The following is a 22,637-nucleotide window of genomic DNA, read 5'->3' as shown; positions in this document are numbered from 1 at the left end:
TAAAAAAAGGAGGGTGGGAGTGGGGGTGGGGGCAGAGACACAAAGAGAGGGCGAAAAAGAAGGTAGTAATCTGAGTGGATCTGATCACTGATCCTCTTTAGCTTTCCAAGTGTGTGCAGGGGCTTGCACCACTCGAGCTCCGGGATAAGATGGGGGAATAACATAAGAGCGGGGAATATACAATATTTGGACAGGAGTTGAAGTCACCAACAACAGAAGTGACAAATGTGAGCAAATGATTTGAGTTATTCATCAGTAGGTTGTGCTGTGACTGAGGCAGGAGGCACATCTGGCACAGAATTACAACCACGTGCAGCTGACTGAGATGTATTGGGTCAATGAACATTAAAATTTTGTCGCAGCTGTAATGCCCGACTGTAGCCGAAACAGACATGAGCTCTCGATTCAGTAGTACAGGGATCAGACTGAAGCCCAGAAAGGAGTCCAGATGGGTCAGCAGCGCAGAGCCAAAGCCGTCCTTAACCTGCCGGATCAGGAAATCAGCTTCACTGCTAAGGCAGAGATCACAGATGCACAGTGTGTTGAATCCGCATGCCAGTATACTCGGGAAATGATCTCTGTTTGATCAGACCACCAAAAAAATCTCACATGAATGAAAGGTCATAAAAAGCAGTCACAGCGGTGGCGGTTGTAAAATAGCCATCACCTCACTTTACAGATTGAAAGTCATAAAAAGATCGATTTGTTTCGTTGGGAATAAGCAGTAATACCTTGCATTTAATATTCCATCGTACAGACTTGTTTATTTTCATGCAGACTGAAGCATTAAAGATGCCATTATAAGTCAGTTTAAATTGGTCCTCTGAGGCTTGGCCTGACCCATAACAAGCAGCGTGATTCTAAAACATTTATGCAACATTGTGCAACATTACAGCTTTTAGTATTTGCCACAGAGATTTGTGCAGTCCCTGCAGACGATCGGGAATGCCGTGAATAAATGAACAGGTTTCTTGTCAGTTACCTCTCCCGTCTTCAGCCATGTGGAACTGAGAGAGGAAGCCGGATTACACACCCCTCCTGCCTCAAACGCATCTTTTAGCTGGTGTTGCCGTTTTGTCGTTTTTCACAGATGAATGCAGAAACAGCAGATTTTCCCGATAATCCCAGAGTTATGTGGTAAATGACTTAACTTAAAATGTGAGCATCCAGAACCAGAACAATGGCGCGATGATGGTGGCACACCAACATTTTGACACAAGGTGGGTTTTATTCTGAAAGGAACTAGTGTGTGGTGCTGTTAAAAATAAAATAAGTTACAATTGTTTCTAAATATATATATATATATATATATATATATATATATATATATATATAAACACTGTTGTAATTTTATTATTATAATATTTAAGTCTCATTAAGAAATTGATGTTAAATCGACAAAAAAAGCATAATTATTGTGTATTTTCTTAACGGTAAGTGAGACTTTGTGGCTCTTGTTGGGTTCTGGTCTGTAAGAAACAAGCCCAAATGGCTCTTTTAGTGCTAAAGGTTGTAGACCCCTGCCTCAGTCACATGCACCCGTAACGGGGGGTTGACTGTACGGGTGCTGTGGATTTTTAGGGTTGTCCAGGTCCGTGGAGGTTTGCAGACAGGTGTGGCTGAATCTTATTAGGTTAGATTAAAATGGAACGTACCATTTTTGAGCATGTGGCATGTGTTTTGTGAAGTATTTGTAAGGATAATGTAAGCTACACTTGTGACACACGAAAATACTGTTGTACGGTCCTCTTTTGGCCTATATGATGCCGGTAAGATGCTAACAAAAACTATATCGTGACTGTCTAATTTCCTAAATTCCAATAGTCAGGCTTGCAAAAACTAAGCATGCAACAAGTGTGCAAGGAGTGCACACAAACAGTTGTAAAGTGTGCAGGTTTTGTGGTGGTTGAAAAAATGAAAAATCTGTATGACGTGCTTCTGTTTCACCTTACGCCTTGCATTAGTGTTTGCTATGACCTATTGCTTGCGGCATGTCCGTAAAAAAAAAAAAAAAAATCTGTGCACAAACATTTTCTCTTAACTGGTTCTATGATCTTTAAATTGGGTGCGTGCCCGTACAGGTTTGCCCAATTTTTTGCTCGCAGACAACCCATATCCACTCATCCAGGCAGTTGTGACGAAGACATTAACTGTCCTTCATAGCTCTGCAAATCCCACAAACTAGATGAATAAGGTTTAGGTGCAAGGACATGTTTTTCTTTTGATTAAGAAAAGCTGAATTAGGTTTCTAATGCTCAAAAAAGTCACACTGCGAGACAGCTTCCTCTAGTTCCAGCCCATCTCTTTACCCAAGGTGAAATCAGGGTCTTGAAATTCAATCCTGCACAGACAGAAAATAACCTGTAATGCTCAGATGAAGAGAAAAAAAATGCTCACCTTAGTCGAAGAAGACAAGTCAGAGAGAGTAATCCAGTAAAAGAAAAATATTGAAAATATGATTTCCCTTTTTTTTCCCCCCTTTTATTTTTTGTCAGAGGCGGGGCAAAAAGTAACCAATCCATTACATGAGCTCCTCCCCTCCCCTGCTGTGTTCTCCTGATTCCTTTCAGCTATTAGCAGCTTAGGACACAAACAGATCACACGAGATATTAAAAAGCAGCAGGAATCTAACTGTTTAAAAGCCTCACTTCAATCCTGGTTGCAGAACAAACACAAGTCTGAGAGCAAATTAATTCTTACATCTTTTTTTTTTTTTTTGGTTTTTCCATTTATTATTTAGAACTTGTTTCTAGAGAGAGCACAACTAAAATAAATTGACATTACTTTACCCTGCTGTGTCATAAATGGTAAAATCTCTGCTTTTACAGTTGCTATGTGAAAACAAATGTAATAATAAGCACTCTAGAGAGAAATGTATTGTTGGTTATACGACTGAAAATGTACACTAATGTGACTCTATTGTATTTTGGAGTTTCGGATCCCAGTTGGGAGGAAATAAAATGTGCTGTCAGAGCTGATCAAAGAATCAGTTAATAAGGGGAATGCAGATGGTTGTAAGAATCACTTGGATGCTTGTAGTATTAGATTCTTACATAAGCGCACACCTGACAGAATGTCTCTGACCTGTTTTTTTTTTTTTTCCTTACATGAAATTATGAGCCAAACTGCTCTTCCCTCAGGAACACGGAAAAAGGAGAATTTATAGTCCTCAAGCTTTTTGTTAGACCGAGCTCGAGAAAACAACAAGTGCCATGACCCATGCTCCTGCTCCTCTGATTTTATAGACCATTTATATTCTGCTCCAGAACCACTGAACTGAGATTGTTTTGGGCTCTTAAACCCCTGTTTGGAAATAAAATACAGGCAGTCGCAAGAAAAACGAAGCAGTTTGGAGTTATTATTGCACAGCACAAATCCATTAAAATCCATGCAACTAAAGCCATGAAAATAATACGTTAAAGAAAACAGTTTTTTTTTTCTGAGTCCCATTCAGATGTCAGGATTTTTTTGAGGCTAAAAGCTTTGGAATAATTAGGGAAAAATACAATTTATTAAAAAATGTAACATTGATTTAATTTGGCACAAAAGAATCAAAATCAATCCAGATTTCTTTTTAAACCAAAATATGATGGTATAGTAATATAACAAAAAAAAATCATATTTCCACCTAATGTTTCAATAATTACCACCTAAAACATTTTTTTTCCTAGCTGATGCTTTATCCTAGCTTAGTCTTTACATGAATTATTAAAGTTCAATGGCAAAATGGAGCATTTACCACTATGACAGGTGCGGGGGTAATTTTTCAAGGTGCTACTTGAAAACAAAAAGCTTTTAACCCCTACTTTGCAAGTGCTAAAGCAGCAGGACAAACTATTGTAAGCCCTTAATTTGGCAACAACATCCCTGACGCTCGAGTCAAATAACATAATGAATTATTACTGTAATGAGCCGGCGACATAATTATTTCAACTGCTGTGACTTATTGCCTAATTAGTCAGTTTCTGGCCATTTGAATTACTCATCTATTTATGCACAAAATAACAGCTTTTCTTTGACCTTATACCAGCTAAGCTGAATTCTGTCTTAATGATTTGTCGGTACTTCAAAAAAAACACAATGCATTTGATTTTATTAAAATAATCCTTCACTTTGATACTTTATTTAATTTTTAGGTGAGTCAAGATATTGTAGGATACAGGTGTAACAATATCTTTATCAGCTAGACTTATTTTTTAAAGTTGAACAATCGGATGCTTTCTATGGTACACCCTGAACAGGTCGTCAGTGTGTTGCAGGACACACAATTACTCCCACACACACTCACATCCACACCTAGGGACACTTTGAAGTAACCAATTAACCTATGAAGCATGCTCTTTTTTTTTTTTTTTTTTTACTATGGGAAGAAGCTGAAGTACCCAGCATGCACAGGGAGAACATGCAAACTCCACTCAGAATGGTCTCGGCTGGGATTTGAACCAGAGGCTTCACACTGTGAGGCGAGAGCGCTAACCACTGTGTCACTGTGCAGCCTTAAATCTTTTTAATGACTTGAAAACTCAACTGTTAAAGGTTGAAAAAGAGGAAATCAATATAGTTATTTGAAAGTTTTTTTTTTTTTTTTAATTGTTTCAGCATTTTCACTTGACAATATCAGTAACTAAAATAAAAATATTCTTATGTACAATTTTGATTAATGGGAAAAAGGCAATTATTGTGATCTTAAATTGTTGTAATAATAATATTAATAATTGCTTCGATTGTCAGAATTAACCTTAATTATTAATAGATTGATTAAAAAAACATTTTAATTTTTAGGGCTGCATTTCTGTCCAGTATGTTGAAAATCTGGTTTTGATACTTTAACTGCTCTTAAACATGTTACCGTCCTCACTTGGATGGACAAATGCAGATACATATCATTATGCTTTTAAAATTGTTAATACTGAAAAATATAAATGCAACATTTTTGTTTTTACTCCCATTTGTCATGCAATGAACTTCAAAATCTGAAACATACACAGAATAATAATTTCTCTCAAATAATGTTCTCAAATCTGTCATAGTGACCAATTCTCCTTTGCTGATAAAATCCATCCTACCTCACAGGTGTGCCGCATCAAGATGCAGATTAGACAGTACTAGAATTCTACAGGCCACAATTGACTACCTGATCAACTGGATGCAAAGTGTTGCACTGCATGAGACAAACGGTGGTAACACCAGATACCTAGTAGTTTTCTGAGTCCCCAGGCCGCCACAATAAGCCTAAATGTGATGTTTACACCTGGTTTACATCGGATGTGGAAGTTCTGCAAAGTGGAAGCTGCTTCCATTTGGTGCCCTTGTTAACCTATGGTGTAGTTCACACTAGACGCTGTCTTCTGCAGCTGGGTCGCGATCGTTTTGGCGTTGGGTCTATGTTTTTGTGCAACCCGTGAGTGAGCCATGTCAATTCAGGCAGGAAGTTATTCTATAAATTTTCAAAATATAACCAATTTTTCACAATAAAATACAGCAAATAATATACAGCGAAAAATACAAATGCAATCATATTTAGTATCAAAACAGACTGTAGAGATGAAAATAAAAACACAAAGATCAACGTAGTGGGTCGACTACGGAGTGGGGGGAGGGGGTTGTTTTGGGTGCCGGGTGTCGCGCGCACTCCTCCCGCACTTCCGCTTCGCAGGGCTTCCGCGTCCACTGTGAACTAGGTGCAAGGCACACCTGTGCAATAATCAAGGTCTAATCACCATTTGCAGAATTCTACCTAACAGGTGTCTGATATCAAGATGCTGATTAGACAGCATGATTATTGCACAGGTGTGCCTTGGAATACATGGCCTCAAAACTCTTAAACATGCCAATTAGATTCATTAGGGGGGTCTGGGGACTCAGAAAACCATCAGTATCTGGTGTTTATCACCATTTGTCTCATGCAGTGCGACACCTCAACTTCAGTTGATCAGGTTGTCAATTTGGCCTGTGGAATATTGATGTGGCACACCTGTGATGGATTATCTCAGCAAAGGAGAATTGCTCACTATCACATATTTGGACCAATTTCTGAACAATCATTGACAAAAATAGTGATTGTGTGTCCATAGAAAATGTTTCAGATCTTTGAGTTTCTCTAATGAAAGATGGGGGCAGAAACCACAGTGTTGTGTTTGTATTTTTGTTCAGTGTAATGTTATATGTAATCTGTAATCCAGGCATCTAAGAAAAACGCTGCCCTGTGGTTGCAAGTCACGAATATAAGCATTTAATTTAGAGTGGAAATTGAAATCACTGTAATGGGTTGCTTTAGTTGGCAGTAATATTATTTTTACCATTTTCCTTGTAATATTTTACAGTTTTCTTTATTATAAAGAAAAGTTAACTTATTATAGCAACGCCTTCCTAAAACCTCTCAGCACAATTGCAAATTGTCAAGGTTTAATAAGCACAAGAGATTTATGGATTTAATACAGGAATGCATTCTGTTTAATATTCAACAGGAGAAGATTAGATCAAGTGCATCTAGCTAACCTACACAGTTATAAGTTAAACCAGCCCCCCTTGTATAAAACAAAAGTGCATTGACTTGGAACTTAAATAATGATGAATTGCCTTCTGCTTTTCTTGACAGGTCTATCCAGATCAGGACAGGCAGTATGTCATTTTATCCTATATAGTACACAAGTGTCAGTTTTTATTAAACCTTTCTGCAACATACATACATGAACGGTGCTTACAATGTTTTTTTCAATAGACGTTTTTACTTCAGTGTTATGAATGGATCATAACTGGTTTGAATGCCATGTTATCAATCTATTAGTAATTGTCTGCATATTTTTTTGGCTATTTTCGCCTGATAAATCATACTTTACAAAGCAGCTGACAGAAGGCCTTAACAAAAATATTTATTTGTGCCACGGCGAGTTTCTAAAAAAAGCTTCTCAAACACTGCAAATCCTGTTCCCGTAAGTAATTCCACTCTCTGGAGGGACGGAGCCGCTGTGTTTACAGGACACGGCTGGTTGCTGAAGTCACAGAAAGGCAAACGCACGGAGGCAGAAGTGACTATGACAAGATCTGGATGGTACAGATTAAAAAGTATTAAAGCTAAAGCAGACTGTAAATGTTCTACTTCCAATAAACTATGTCATTATAATAAGGATGTTTTTAACCCCCCTCTGTGATTCAATGAGTGTTGAACAATTTGTTGAAGTGTGCTCAAGTAATAGAGCTTCAGATACAGCTTGTGGTATTTACACTTCACTTGCTCTCAAACCCGGGACTGCCAAAGGGAAAACCTGTACAAAGCACTCACATATGCACAAGTCCACAGAGCTCTAGCCAGACCCTGCTCTCCTCTGTGCTTATTAAGACATTGGAGCTTTTAACACCTAGCAGCACTAATCCTATAGCCTTATGCTCACTGATACCAGAGCCAAACGGCCTTACACAGAAGCTCTCTTCTGCTTTCTCCCAGTGAGCATCTGTAAATTTTGTGATGAATGAGCAAGGGGGGGAAAAGGAGATTGGTGAATGCAAGACACAGGACCACTGAGAGGGAAAAAAAGACAGAACTCGGAAAGCAGAGACTAAAAGAGGGGTGTCAGGGAAGGGAGGTGCGGAGTGAAGTTGCACATGAATGGCATACAAAAGCACTTACGTGCACTCTGCCCCTGCGTTTACGTCCTGCATGCAGAGTGCGCGTGTGCTTGTGTGCGCCCGCGCCGCTTTTGTGTCCTGCAGCATGTGTGCGCTCAGACGCGTGTGCGAGGCTGAGGTAGGTTAAACTTGTACTCGTGAAGTGTTCCCAAAAGAGATTAATCATCCTCTGCTGGAATGCAGCATCTCGGTCATAAATCATCACCTGACCTCTCCCTCTCCCTCCATCTCTCTCTTTCATTCTGCCACACGGAGAGCGGAGTCAGGGTTAAAGGAGTGTCATTGTGGAGCTGCAGTAAACAAACAGTCAACAGCCCTCACACAAGTGTAAAGGGCAAGGAACTGCGCCAATTATCAAAAATAACTCATATTTTGGTCAAATTGTATATTTTTTAGATCAACTATATCTTAAAAAAGGCACGCTCAAACAAAATTTCATGGAAAGTAAGAAATAAAAAAGGAGAGGAATGGCCTTCAGCTGATTTGCCAAATAGATAGTAAAAAACATTGGTGTCAAGAATCATTTCTTTAGATGAGGCAACTAAAGATGCTTAACAAACTACAACCTGTTTAATCTGTTGAGGATTCTGGGTGTGTAGTGTTTTATAAGTCTGAATAAGGCTGGCGAAAGCCTTGAAGAAAAAATGATCAAAAACTCTCATGTAGTCCAACTGGAGGAAATTGCACTACATGCTTGCAAGTGAATCCTGGTGTGGTTCAGGAACAGTGTGAATCCAAATGAAGCTTGAACTAATAGAAGCAGTTTATTGTTAAAGGGGCCTAAACGCATCTCATTAGTATGACGGAGTAGGGTCACCAAAGGAAAAAAAGTAGTAGGATGAGATATAAAGTTGTACTTTTTTTTTTTTTTTGTCGCAAATTTACAAGATTAAAGTCGAACCGATCATACAGTCCAGTGAGTGTACGTGATTTGAGCAGCAGATTGACTAAACTCATTTTGGTCAAAGCGATTTGAATAGGTACCCTAAATGTATACTGATAACGTGAAAAATGTTTGGAAGCTTCGGTGTTTTGATTTACGGTAATAAAGTAATCACAAGATGCTCCACGTCTTTCATCTTCAAACACGGCTCTGACAAACATGTTTTTTTTTTGTTAATTTATGACTTTTCCTCATAAATGTACGACTTTAAAGTCATTCATTTACAACTTTTAAAGTTATAAATTTACAACTTTAAAATGTAAATTTATGAGAAAGAAAGTCAATATTTTAGCCTAGGACTATTAAACTCACATAATTATATATATATGACTATTCTCATAACAGTTACAACCTATTTTTTTGTAAATTTACCACTTTAAAGTCCTAAGAGAGAATCCCATCAAACTAATTTTGACAAGTGACCTTTGACCCTACACCAGGTCACCTGTCAAAATTAGTTTGATGGAAAGTATATTCCTATTCTTTCCGTTTTAATTGGGGGAAAAAAAAAAACACACAAAATATATTTTGCTTGTAAAATGTCCCTAACACTCTGTCGTTGTTATGGCCCCATCAGGCAGACCTGGCTCAAGTCAAACAAAAAAAAAAAAAAAAAAACAGTTTGTTAAATAAGGGACACAAACTGTGTCCTTAAAAGCGAAAAGGAAAAACAATTAGTGTGCTGGTTTAAACAAAAAGACAAAACAAACAAAGCCCACAAACTAAGACTACCAAGGTCCAACCCCAAACTAAAATAACAAAACCCAGCAGTCTAAGACTGCTGAGGACAAAGACGATAAAAGAGAAAGAAACAAACCAGCACCACACCAGCTAAAACCCAACCAACTCTTCAGCCTGCCTTGTGTGGCCTCCTCTGTCTTAAATAGTCAGCATGTCCCAATTAAGACACATTGGCCTCACCTGACAGGTAAGCGGAAGGACTGGATGAAAAAAGGTCCAGCAGTAGCAGCAGGACACAACAGTCATACTTTAGTAGAGTTTGGTGGCTGGATTGTCAGAAGAGTGACGAAAAAAAAAAATCAAACCAAATGACTTTGTGAACTTTTCTGACGTTTCTCACATAATCCAATCACACACCGCACGATTGCAAAGCTTCCTAAGCTTTTGTGTGGTTGTGTCCTAAAATCCAGAGCAAACAAATCCAGTTGTTTTTAAATCCAGGACATTTAACTTATTTCCAGGTTTTGGAAGTCAGAAACAACCTTTACAGATGAATTCATTCTTTGTGGATTTGTGGAAATATTAAAACTAAAATTATTAGTGTCTGCGCTAATTAATATTGAGGTGTACTGTACTCTGGAGTTACAAAAATGTTATGTATTTTTTTTTCTATACAGGAAGTGAACTTTGGTCAAATGTAGCCTTACTTACTGAATTCTATAGAGAATTTAAGTCCATTCGGGTTAGTCAGCTTTGACTTATTAGTAATGCTGGTACAAGCTATCAGAGATTAACATGAGATTCATCAGACCCTAAAAAACTGTAATTCCCAACCTGCAGTTGGTAATACTGTAACACATGTTAAATATATGTGCTGTAGAACATGTTGGAGAATGTTATATGGTCAAAAAGAGTCCATAAAACAGGAATATGCTAAATTAACGTAAATTCAGTAAAACAAAAGACATTTTTGTTATGTTTTTTCTTTGAATTCCAATTTTTCATCACTCAAATATGACCATTTTTAATCTCTTTTCATTAATACCCATTTTGTATATGTAATAAAACTGGCTTAGTGTAGATGGAAATACTCCCAGTGAGTGTGGGTCAGAGGCCGAGCAGATGGAAGGGATAAAATGTGTTTTAGTTGGCGTCTCTTTGGTGTCCATTCCAAGCAATAACAGGTCTCTACAAGATTATAGTATCTGACAATCAGGGTTAGCATCATATATTTCTATATTAAGTTTGCTATTAATTTGCAAATCTGCATTATGCAAGGCTCTCCAGCTTAATATCCTTCAAATTGGAAGATAATTACTTCCACTGTAAATTAAAAGACTGAGAGTTATTATTTTACAAAAACTGAAATGTAATTTTATTTCTCATAGAAATGTGCGTTTGCTTCATTGTACAAAGGCAGATGTGCAATATTTCTGTTCATCTTCTGGACCACACCGTCCTTGGAGTCCAACTTTTTGCACAAAGAAGTTCGAAACTGTCAATGGACAGACTAAAACTCATTTGAAAACCAACCATAGATAGCTGTCACTAACAGCTTTAGATTCACAAGGTTTTCTTTTAGAACTACTGCGTTTCTCATCGACAAAAAAAGGTAAAGTAAACTGTTTTGACTTGTGTTTCCAGGGATTTCTAGTAAAGAAAGTGAACATTTTTTTCTGCTTACATAGCCTCCTAGTCGCTGGTTAGATTCTAAAAGCCATAAAGTCCTCACTCTTGTGCTTCTCCAGGCTTAAAATGCTGTATGAACAATTACTCCTGATACCTTTGGAGCTTTTTGTACAAGTAAATGCGCCTTTTTATTAGGCAGATTGAAGTGTTTTGCAGGAAAAGCTGCAGTAACCCTGAATAATGGAGAATTTATTTGCTAATGCACACATTCTAGCACATATGCATCCCAGAATACACACGATTGTCTACACAGTCTCATTTCAAGTTAGGAATTACTGTGACTTTTCCTATTTACAGTCCCTCTATCTCTTTATTTGTGGGATCATTCAATTCCACGCCTTTCACGGTCAATGGAATAGCGCAAACTCTTTGTGGCAGCCCAAGAAATCAGAATATTTTGTGTATCTTTTCTCTTTCTGTGGCTAATGTGTTCTTTCTTTCTTTTTTTTCTTTGCTTCTTTCTAAGCAGACATGTCTAGTTACAGTCTAAAATGGCATTGTGAAAGAGGACAGGAGTTAAGATGGCATCCCCAGAGACTTTTCAGGGAAGTAATTTAATAAACTGTGATATTTTCCCACTCCACAAGGGAAAGGGAATAGGTTCAGAAAGTAATGAAACCCAGCTGTTGAATTTTTAATATTGAAGAATCAATTTCCTGTTCTTGAGCATAACCAAGTAAAGGGGTCCTTTCTGTTCTACCTGCTTTGCAGCACGCGCAAGGAGCTATTGATGTCCGGCAAGCTTTCTGTTCTTGCTGAATAACAATGTAAAGGTCTAATGCAAACATTTGTTCAACAGCATTTTTTTTTTTTTTTTTGGCACACACTCACCCTTGAGCATTTGAGAAGCAGCTGGAAGCATAGATTTTCCTAATCACCTTCACTGCTCAGTAAGTGGAAAGTAGGTAGCTGCCACAAATAGATATACAAAATACCATTGCTCTATAATGATGAAACAACATTTTGACAGCCATCGTATGTAAAACAGTCAACCAATTACTAGTCAATATCTTAGGAAAATTATTTCAGTAGATGACAGCATTTAAACCAAGGTTCTCAAACTCAGTTTACCTTGGGGCCACTGAAGGCGGAGTCTGGGCCCTACGGGGTTCCATTTATACCAAAAATATTTTTTGCGTCCACTGTCTATATCTTTGGTCCATTTTCTATGTCAACTAAATATGTTTATTAAACATTTGTTCATGTCTATGAACTACTAAGCAATATCTTCTGTGAGTCCTGTAAGACGACAGGAGCTAACGGCGCTACCAACTGTTGCTAAGGACTTTTCTGACGACCAGATCCAACGACAATCGCAAATGCAAAGTTTTAAGCACTAAGCAAGCTAAAATTTCACAAATTAAGCAAACCCAGTCGAGAACAAATCATTTTTTAAGTGTGAATACACCCTAAGTTGGTGATTAACGTCCGGTTGCAAGACAAAAGAAATAAAAACATCACAACAAAAGCACTAAATCTAGGTCAACTCTTTGTTATTAAATTGAAATGTAATCTTTAAGTTCTACTTTAGGGATAAGTCTGGGGTACTTCCATCCTGTGGATAACATTAAATTTATTGATTTTTAGGCACAAACATGTACAGTTATTACTACAACCAGTTTGAACCTGAAACTTAAAATGTGTTTTTGTCATTAAACAAATAACATTTTGATCCACATGGCAAGACAACATGGTATTTAAATTGTAGCAAGCTGACCCACTGACTGCTGCAGATTGTGCTGGAGGATATGACGATTGTGTGGGCAATAGAAAAGTGCAGTTTCTCTTCTATCACTTCTATTTTTTTATTTTCATTGCTGAACTTTTGCGCAAAAATTAGTTTTCCTACAAAGAAACTTGAAACTGGTGTGCAGTCTAAAAAAAGGTTATTTTCTTTTGAGACGATTCAGTTTCATATTACTGAAGAAAAATTATAGAGAAAGGTAAGTAAAGACATTTTTTCAGAGAATAACTGAAATTATAAATTATTGTGGTATATCGTGGTATATATCCTTATTGTGATATAAATAATTAATATTGTGATTTACATTTTTTTTTCAAATTGCCCAACACTAGCTGCAGATATGCCATGAAGTGCCTCTAAATTTTGAACAAATAAGCTAAAAATTCTTCTTAGTTCACTAAACCAGAGGGATAGAATATCAACTATGTTGGCAAAAATCTATTCCGTCACCTTTTCCTTTGAACTTATTGGAAAACTTCCCAGAGGTGAAATGTCTAAGGACTTAAAAAAAAAAAGGATCTCTACCTCTGTATATTTTATGAAGATGCAGAAACTTGATATCAGTCTGGCCTGTAATTGAACTACAGCTTGCCAAAGAAGGACTATAAAAACTAGGTTAGTGCATTGTGATTGTATCACGTGATGGAGAATGTGGTAACAGCTCAATCCAAATGTCTAAAATACATGTTTATCATCAGTCACAACTGGATGTGAAGTGAGGATTAGTTCCTCATGCACACTGTGCTCTGCACTCAGATTTAACAGCTTGAATCCAACAACTTAAATGCCTCTAAAATTGTTACTTTTCCTTTAGAATTGGCCTAAATATTGTTGAAGTTTGGATAACTGTGAATACTATTGCCTCTTAATGTTAAGCTCCACATAAAAAGGTACAATGGGATTATCTTTTTTCTCATACATAATAATAATCCATTGGGTTACAAAAAACGGCAATAAAGTCACTGATTCTGTTGCAATTCAATGACTTCTGAAAGTCTTCATTACGCCTGCCAAGTAGATGCTTCCAGGTCACTTCACACGGTTTCTTTTGAGGTGAAAAGCAGACTGGGTGTACCCAATCTCTTGTTCAGTGAGATGCTCAGATTGGACTTGATCTTTATCTCCACTTAGCTTAACATCATGCCGCATTTCCTGTAACACCAATCTCCAAAGATAAACAATGAGCCTCTAGACTAAAAGCAGTTGGTATCAACAGAAGACTGAGGATTCTCTCAATGGGATGTTTTTGTTCTTTATCCATTCGGAATTAGGGGGACAAAAAAAACATGGCCCACATGTTAGCAAAATGTGTTCTAAAAAGTGCTAAGATGTGGCCAAAATACTGACCTCAAAACACGAGAAAGAGAGTGAATTAGTCGGTCAGCTGTCAGACAAATGTAGTAAACATCCTCACAACCCAACCAAAAACGGAAAGTATCTTTAGGTATGGTAATACAAGTTGAAGGCTGCGCTCTAAATGCGCCACTTTTTGTGTGTCATGGAACACACACAAGGATTCGCTAATAAAACTATAGTGAGAAATGTGGGCAAAGTGGAAAAAAAAGAACAAAAAGGTCACAGAGTGAACAAACTGCAAAAGGACTCATGACCTTAAGACTTCATGTGTTTTTGACAAACAGAAAGATCAACACACCTTTAAAAAAGCATTGCAAAAGAAAATAAATGTACATAGAAAAGTCCTTTCTTTTCATCAGAACAAGTCATTGCTGAGATTGATGTCTCAGCTGATGCTCCCCTTTTTATATTCAGCATCTTTGCAGCTTTTGCAAAGAACAGTCCTCTAAGATAATTATTCTACTTTTTTCTGCTTCAGTTGAGGTGCTGATCTATTATGTTTACTCTAGAAAAAAAAAAAAAAAAAAAACAAGGAGCGGTTAGAATGCAAGTCATTATTTTAGTATTTTTATTTCCTTTTAAAAATACATTTGAGTTGAATTCGATAAGGCCAATCAACACACAAACAATTCAAGTATTAATTAATCTTGCTTTTGCCTCCAACTCGTCACATACTGATACTTTAACTGTTTGAAATGCAGAGATTTCTCTGAGAAATGTCACCGATTGACATGCTACGTTTTCGGGAGTTTGTAACTCAGCAGAAAAGACAAAAAGTGTCACCATGACAATGAAAAAGATAGTGAATCTTCTTTAAAGACCTACTCCAGTGCAGACGACTAGATCCATGTATGTCTTTGTATTCCTCGTCTGAGCTGGCATGTGGTTCAACATTGTACAGCTGGACAGCTCTGACCTAGCTCGCTGGTTTTGTTGCACCAGTAATGTAAGGTTGGGGTTGTAAAGGGCTGTAAGCTAGTGGTAGAACATGTACACAGAGAGCTCTCAGTAACATGGAGGGGAATGGGGGTTGGGGTTGCCCTGTGCCAATAGTTCCGCCCACAACTTGGAGGCAAAATTCTGATGAACTACTGTCGCTCTGCAGAAACAATGTCATCGAAAATGCCGAAAGTTGTTTGATTTTGGCTAAAAACTGCATAATCATAGATAAGAGATCCAGGGAATGAGTTTACAATAGATCACAATAGATCAAAGTTTAATGGAACAAGACTTTTGTTTAATTAAAAAAAAGGAAAATCAAACTTGACCATATATTGTTTTATTTTTTTAACACTGTAAATGCAGCTGCTGAGAAGTAGCTCTGTCCGTGGTACTGAAATTCTTTACCGTTAAAAAAACTATATATTGAAGTCGCATTCAGCCAATATAAACTATATATTGCAGCAGGCATGACAAAAAAAAAAAAAAAAAACAACGATTCCAAAAACAATGCCCATCCGTTTCCAAAACTCTCGGCAACTGTTGGGTAAAGGTGGGGTTCACCCTGAAAAGGACGGCAGTTTGTTGCTAGGCACAAAACTGCACAATGCACATTTATTTATTTATTTATTTATTTTAGCCAAATTTGCAGTTGAGCTTTAGAATAAAACATCTCAATTGAAATGTTATACGTCTTTCCGTTAAAAGTCATCCAGTAAGTGAATTTATCATCTTTTTTTTCCCGCTCTCTGCAGTCTCTACTCATTTACCTCACTAGTGACTAGTAATCAATTGCTGCAATTAGTATAATTTGCTCACCATCTTTGCATCTTTGTAATTTCAGCCCATTTGAAGAAAAAAAAAGTGAAAACTATACAGCACATTATGTGATCTTGCTTGGATCATGTTGGAGAATTATTGTTTAAATTATGTAAATTTGATGCAAAGAAGAAAATGGATCAATAATGGATCAAACGTAAGGTGAGAGAGATGAAGTAAGGGAAGGAGGGCGACACAGAATAACAAAGCATAAGATAAAGAGGCTTCACTGTTAAAATAAAGGGTCAACACATTGATTTAAGCCCAAACTCTTTTTTATTTAGAGGTAAAAATTGTCATTAAATTGACTGTAATATTATCATACAGTTTTATTCATAACTTTTAAACAAGTTTAAGCATCAAATATAACACAAATGATTTTTTTAGACTTTTCAAAACTTTAACAATTAAACATTAAATAAACCTTAAGGCAAGTGGGTTTGTTTTCTAGTCTTTATTACTTATATATAAATTGTCACCAAAATATTTGTTTCATCCACAAAGAAAATCATTTTTACTTTTAGATTTTGCTTGTATAATGAAGTATGCATTAAAAAACTGAAGTCTCATCAGTGACCCCTGAGGAACACCACAAGTAAAAAGAAGCCAAGAAGAAAAACAAGATTTAGGCCACATAAATGTAGTTATTTTAAAACTTTTTAATTCAAGTTACAACATTACACCCAAGGAAATAATGTTTATGTTTTTAGATAGAAAGTACTATCAAATGAGTTCATTTTACTTTAGTTTTAATTCAAAAATAGAAAGCTGAACCCAGATCCTGTCACTGGTTGTTTCGAATAGACTGGACGACTTTGAGAACTCACAAAAGACACATATTAAAGAATTGGGTAAAAAAAATAAAAACAATAAGAACATTTACATTAATAGAATATTATAGAACATTTATTTTTTCTACTGGATTTAACAAATTAATTCATTTAAAATACTAAAAGTGATTCTATTCAAGTATTTTAAGGCTTTTATTTAAGAATGCTCAAGTCAGAAAATTGTGCACAGTTTATTTTACGGGACCATTCTAGTCTTAGAGTTTGGGATCAACAAACAAGAACACTTGGTTGCCCCCGAGTTTACATTTTACATCTTGCAGAAGTTGATCTGAATACCTTAAAACTCTGGATTTGCTGCAATAATTTTCATCTTTTAAGTGATAACGAGTTTTAATGAATCATTTTAAAAGCAAACGGCAAAAGTTTAAACCAAACAAAAATAAACCTCGAGCCTGTTTAGTGAACAGAATGATGGAATGACGAGCTCATATCTGTATGTGTCTGATGAATGGTGTGCAAACAGCTGAAAGAACACCAAGAAGTTTAGTAAAATGGACCACAGTACAGTAGGTGATGATAGAATGGAATCAATGTTTTAAACATTTAGTTAGAAAGCTCTGCTTTAGCAGCTAATAAACTAAAAAAGAAACATAGTGTTTGCAACAATATTTATGTGATATTCTTCGTCATCACACAACAATATTAGGACAGTGCTATATTTTCATTTTTATGATCATTTGAGTCACAACTGACTGTCGTGTGGCTCAAAAAGTCTCTGATCCTGTGAAACAGCTGAATTAGTGGGCGTACGGAACTGTCCTCAAAAGATCTATGACACCAAATTTGGTATTTTCAGTTTCACAGCATGTCACGACGATGACAAAGAGTCATAGCGGAGGCAATATTTCCTCTTATTTTTAATCTCTTTCGCTCATCTCACCTTTCTTCAAAGATTAGCGTTTTCAGTGAGTTCTAAAAGCAATGTGCTAAATCCGTCATGTCCCAATTGACCACTTTAAGGTTCTTTGCTTTTGTATTGTTTGCTTTATTATTGAATAATTTGTTGAACTTTAATCCATCTCAAACATAGTCATCAAAACAGTAAGTGATGGAATGAATACTCTAAAGGATGCAAGAGCGTTTGCTGTATATAAATGATTCATTCTTTATAAAAAGAAAGAAAATCTAGCAGGACAAAATCTGAGGAGTTTGTGGTGACAATACTCCCAAACTAACCCACAAAAACTGGCTTCTAAAGTAAAATCTGTTGACACAAATCTACAATCACACAACATTTCTGAGCATTTGTTGCTCAGGTTATTATATTTGGGGTCTAAAACAGTTTTGGTCTGACATCCATTAAATTTGTAGAATGTAGTTCCAGATGGCAGCGTCCAAAAAAAGTACAATGCTGCGTATTTAGTATTCAAAAGGGACTTTTGGCAACACATGGCCCGGAAAACAAACAAATAAATAAATAAAACCGAATTGGCTAAGTCACATTCAGCTGAGGATGCTGGTTCATTTTCTCCCTGAGTGTATTCGAAATTGGTTGGGAAGGACAAAATGTCTTAATTGGGCTCTCAGCACCAATGCAGGTCACAACTGTACTGTGAAAATGGCATTAGTGAAATTGGACCCTTGAGGATTTCTAATGTCCTTTTCAATCTGGGGATGTGGGCAGTAATGCACAAATTGGGACAAGACCCGACGGGTCAGCACTAGGGTCAGACTGGACACCACTGACAGCCCCAAACGCAAGTGTGGATTTGTTGTGTGCTTGTGTGCGCCTCGCACACGCATTAGTGTTATTGTGTGAAGCCTTCAGTCTTTAATCCCCTAATCTGCTGAACCCTGGAAATCACTGCAGTCATCTGTCAGCCAGGTCAGAGTGGGCCGCAAAGCTCGGCACAAACACACCATTATGGACACAACCCAGTCATCACACTCAAATGATCTCAATGGTAGTCAGTTTATTTAACAAGGGCAGCCTAGTTTCAGTCTAATGGAGATTGATGTAACTCTTTCCAGTCCTCACAGGTGTTGCAGTAGAATACATATCTAACCCACATAGAGAAGGCCGAAGGAAAGGAGACATATTGAAGAGTCCAATTTGAATGAACTGCATCCCGTAACTGTAACTACACAGCACTGCATATCCCCAGACTTAATCTTGTTTGTTAACTACAAATGTCAATCACAGTCATGAACGCAGGGAACCTGCAGTGCTCAGGCTCTTAAGTCAAGTCCAAACATCTCAGACCCATTAGCGCGCCGAGTGTGAGTGTGTGACCATGCCAAATAGGACACCCTGAGGGCTTGTCTGGAGATTGCGGTTGACACAGCCTGCTGCCATCCAGTGTGAGCTCCTATTAGCACTTAAGACCACGGCGCCCAACACATATGTACACACAACACCCTGGTCATAATGACTACACCTGACAGATTTAGCGCAGCGGGAGATAGTTGTGAGTAAAACAGACATATGGCTAAAGTAGATGTGCACTTGTTTTCATGTATTTGAAAGTTTGTCAGTAATGATCACATGCAAATGCGAAGGCTTTACTTCCTTTTGATTCGCATGCCAAAAGCTCAAGACGAAGGGATGAAAAGCGGGAGGGAGATCAAATGGCGTCAGAGATCACACAGATGCAGGCAGGCTTGAGGAGAGCTAAAGGTAGAGGAGGAGACAGAGGGGACCGCAGAGAGATAGACTGTTCCAGTTAGAATGAGGTGCGAATTTCAGTGGGGCAGATCTTCGTGGCATCTGCGTATGTGTGTGTTTTCATGTCATAAGGTGCTGATGACTGCCAGACTCAGGGATCTACAGCTGGTGTGTGGGCCTCATCCTTGGACATCCGGCTTGAGAAACGACCGTCTTCCAGCAAAACTTTTTTTTTTTTTTTTTTCTGCCCCTTTCACATCCGTTGGCTTTATGCATGCGATGGCATTAAATAACAGAAGTAAACGTGTCACAAGCAGCATGAATATTTATCTCTAAACTAATGGTGTTATGTTCCACTGCAGCTTGAGGAGGACCAGCTGGGCTGTGGCTCTCAGATTCTCTGTGTCACCAGAAAATATAGATCATAGCAGAAGAGGGGGACCCATTAAAGACACAAACACACACTTTGCTGTTTGTTTAAGTCCTGCATAATAACCTACAGTGCGTTTTTTGGAGCAAAGAGAAATGATAATCAATGGCAAAAGGAGCAGTTCTCAGTTTATGAGGGTGACAGGAATGTGCAGACAGGAAGACGCACCGCGACGCAGACGCATGTGGTCATCCTCAAGAAGGAAACTCTTAGTGACAGGTCAAGCATTTAGCATGCCAGCTCTCTCATTTACATGATTAGGCAAAAAAAAAATCAAGCTTTCGGCTCTCACATTATGATGCTGCGATGCGGCACGAGCTCCTGCCTTTCATCACATCTCACGTCCACCTTGACCCTTTAGAAACCAGATCCATGTTCCCCCCTCCCCCTAGACACTATCTGCCTGCTACTTACAAACCTTCTTAGCCACAAACTCCTTTGGGTTTGAATATTTTTAAGAAAAAGAAAAGGATCAGGACCACGGAGAGCGCCACACATGGCACAGATGACAGCGCAGACGCGCGCAGCGGATTCTCTGCATGCCAAAAACAACCACGTGAGGAGCAGAAATGCTATTCCTGATGAAAGGCACCCCAATGTCACCGCTCCGCGCTGCTCTTCCCATCCCACAAGAACTGACACACATGTGCTGTGGTCAGCCAAGCGGGCGCGTAAAAAGACGAGGATTGATTTAAAAAAAAAAAAAAAACATGACGTACCTGTTCCTGTTCACGACGACGCGCGGCACTCACTGCATGATCCTCCTTCTTCCAACTTCAACTTTTTCTTCCCTCCAGCCGAAAAGCCCAGAGGCTCGTGCCACTACTGCATACTTTTCCCGGACAAACTGCTGTGGCGGGCTACCCAAAGTGAGACCAGATGACGGGGGGAGTGCAGGCTCGGAGCTGCCAGTTCAACATCTCATCAGATCGAGGAGTCAGTCGGGAGGGGGGGGTGTCCGCGACGACGGATAATGCGCCGTACGAGGGCGAACGCAGCTGTGCGCGCGCGGAACGTCCCCGCGCGTCGGTTGTCCTCGGACCGGGGGATGAGTGCGTACGTGCTCCGAGCGCGAGTGGTCGGTGCTTTAACGCTGAGCGGAGCGGAACGGCGGGAGCGACCATCAACAAGCAGCTGGGAGGACTGACCGAGGCAGGAGAGGCGCGCGTTTTACGGCCGACGCAAGTCAATGGTCATTAACAGCCGCTAATCCACTGTTGGCTGCAGCTGCATCCCTGCAACATGGCACGCAGGGATCAGCAGCGGGAGTGATTAAACAGTTAAGAGTCTCGCATGTTTAATTACATCCGACTCAATCTCTCGGAGTCTTTTTATCAAATGAAACCTGGCTTATAAAACTTTGAGGTATTGGAAACTGAAAATGAAACTGATGGTGCATCATCTGAACACGGGGGTCTTACTCTTTAGTTTGCTCCAACATGCCTGCTTTGGGTGCTAATGCCCTCCTTCCATCCTGTCTGCTCATTACATTGGTCCTCAAGCATCGCTTTTTAAGCAGTGCGCCCACTGCACTGCAGGCTACTGCTCACATTAGCACACTGCCAAATGGGCTCTCTCTGTATTAGCAGCAATAGAAAGGTGCAATAAGAGAGACATGCAATTATGCACCATAACTAGGGAAAACATTTTTAACAGTTACCCTATTGCCTCCTGCTCTCCGAGCTGTAAATGCATATTTCCCCATGGAGGTATGATAATAACGCCTGCTTATTTGAAAACACCTTGTAAGGGGAACCTTGTGACTCTTTTGATAAAGATTTCATTTCAGGAGCTTTTTTATGCATAACTGGGGATTGGCAAGGGACATAAACCCACCTCCCTCCGGCTGTTCTCCTTTCTTTATTTATTTCACTCTTTCATTTTCCGTTATGCCCCACCAATCCATCATCCCACATACCACTGATGTATCGGGCTGAAGGAAATGAGGATGTCCACTTAGGCCAAGTAAAAAACCCAGAAAAACTTTGAATGTATTTGAATACAGAGATGATAGAATCCATGGGACCAGAGTGAAAGGGGAGGAAGAATCAATGGATTTCCAGAGGGGGACACAGGTGAACCATGAGATGGAAATTGCGGGACGGGGTAGGAGTGGTAACTATTTTAGAGCTCCCAATATGATATCAACCACCACCCCCACCAATATAAAAAGAGATGGGAAAAAAAAAAAGTGGGGGCTGCATTTGAGCTCATGGCTCATTGGCGTTCAGGACAAGCGTTTGACTAAAAGAGCTCTGAAAGCCTGCATGGACCTGCTATTAGTGATGCTACAGTGACTCTTGAGCCAGAGTTTGTTTCAGTGAATTTATGGATATTCTGCCTCTTAGGATGCCTCAAACCGAGGTATTCCTGCAGATTTGGTTCAAATGAAATGCATTTTTGCCAAAATGCTCACATTAATTCCTATTTATTATTTTGTTTAATATACACCAATTTTACCAAAATACCTTGAAGTATCACTCAACAACAGTACTCTTTTGTTGGTGCTGTTGACTAAAATTAGCTCTAGCCGCAGAAAAAAAAAAGAAAGAAAAAAAAGCACAAAGAGGAAATCTGCTAGTGTTTTAAATTCACTTGACTGTGATAAGCTCATTTATGTTACTAATCCACATGTACTAACTGGATATTTTTCAATCTTTCTGTGATCCAGATCATCACTGTAAATGAGAAACTCTTCTCAACTGATCCTCCTGGTACAATGAAAGGTTAAACAGAATAAATACCAAAAAAGCTATGATTATGCAGTTTTTAGCTAAAATCAAAAAGCCAGTGTTTTTTTTATGACATATATTCTGCACATCAGCTGGAGCTCATTAGACATTCACCTTTGGGTAGTGGGCAGGACTATTGAGAAGGTGGCCTATGTTAAAATCCCAACATGACTTTGTTTATAAGCTCTCCCGTTAGCTCCTCGGAAGCCCAAGCTAACATTA

At 38.5% G+C, this 22,637-nt stretch overlaps 1 protein-coding gene across 5 annotated transcripts in view; it reads right to left on the bottom strand.

The window, feature by feature from the left end:
• Positions 1–21,172, bottom strand: part of tenm2 (teneurin transmembrane protein 2) — a 233,838-nt gene extending 212,666 nt beyond the window's left edge. For all 5 annotated transcript variants that reach the window (XM_024283212.2, XM_036213959.1, XM_036213958.1 and 2 more), the window contains exon 1: positions 20,403–21,172. The gene's annotated coding sequence lies outside the window, so the exon portion shown is untranslated. The remainder of the gene's footprint in view (positions 1–20,402) is intronic.
• Positions 21,173–22,637: the final 1,465 nt, after the last annotated feature.

This window comes from Oryzias melastigma, linkage group LG10, assembly GCF_002922805.2.
Source record: "Oryzias melastigma strain HK-1 linkage group LG10, ASM292280v2, whole genome shotgun sequence".
NCBI classification, from domain to species: Eukaryota; Metazoa; Chordata; class Actinopteri; order Beloniformes; family Adrianichthyidae; genus Oryzias; species Oryzias melastigma.
This window is presented reverse-complemented; position numbering and strand designations above follow the sequence as displayed.